We start from the raw sequence: 378 nt of genomic DNA, 5'->3' as shown, positions 1-378 counted from the left end.
CCCCCGGGCGGCCCCCCGGGAGCCCGCCCGGAGCCGCTGCGGAGCCCGGGAGAGGATTTGCCAGCCCCGGGAGAAGGGGATGGCAGCGGGGCCGGCTTTGGCTCCCGAATCCCCTCCGGGAGTGAGCGAATCCCTGGGCAGGATGGGCCAGGACGGGCTCGGGCTCACTTTTGCTCCCGAATTCCCTCTGGATGATGAGGACAGGATGTGCCACGACTGGATCCCCTCGGGCCGGGGCTCATCCCTGGCTCTGCTCAGTCCCGACCCGCCCGGGGGCTCAGGATGTGCCACGCGTGGATCCCCTCGGGCCGGGGCTCATCCCTGGCTCTGCTCAGTCCCGACCCGCCCGGGGGCTCCGCCGGGAGCGGCTCCGGGCCA

The 378-nt window shown here is 73.3% G+C and overlaps 1 protein-coding gene across 1 annotated transcript in view; it reads right to left on the bottom strand.

Annotated features, from left to right (window-relative positions):
* The window catches only part of LOC108445352 (selenium-binding protein 1-B-like), a 9,204-nt gene that overhangs the window by 264 nt on the left and 8,562 nt on the right, over positions 1-378 (bottom strand). The window lies entirely within an intron of this gene.

Source organism: Corvus brachyrhynchos, unplaced genomic scaffold, assembly GCF_000691975.1.
Source record: "Corvus brachyrhynchos isolate BGI_N302 unplaced genomic scaffold, ASM69197v1 scaffold443, whole genome shotgun sequence".
NCBI lineage: Eukaryota > Metazoa > Chordata > Aves > Passeriformes > Corvidae > Corvus > Corvus brachyrhynchos.
This window is presented reverse-complemented; position numbering and strand designations above follow the sequence as displayed.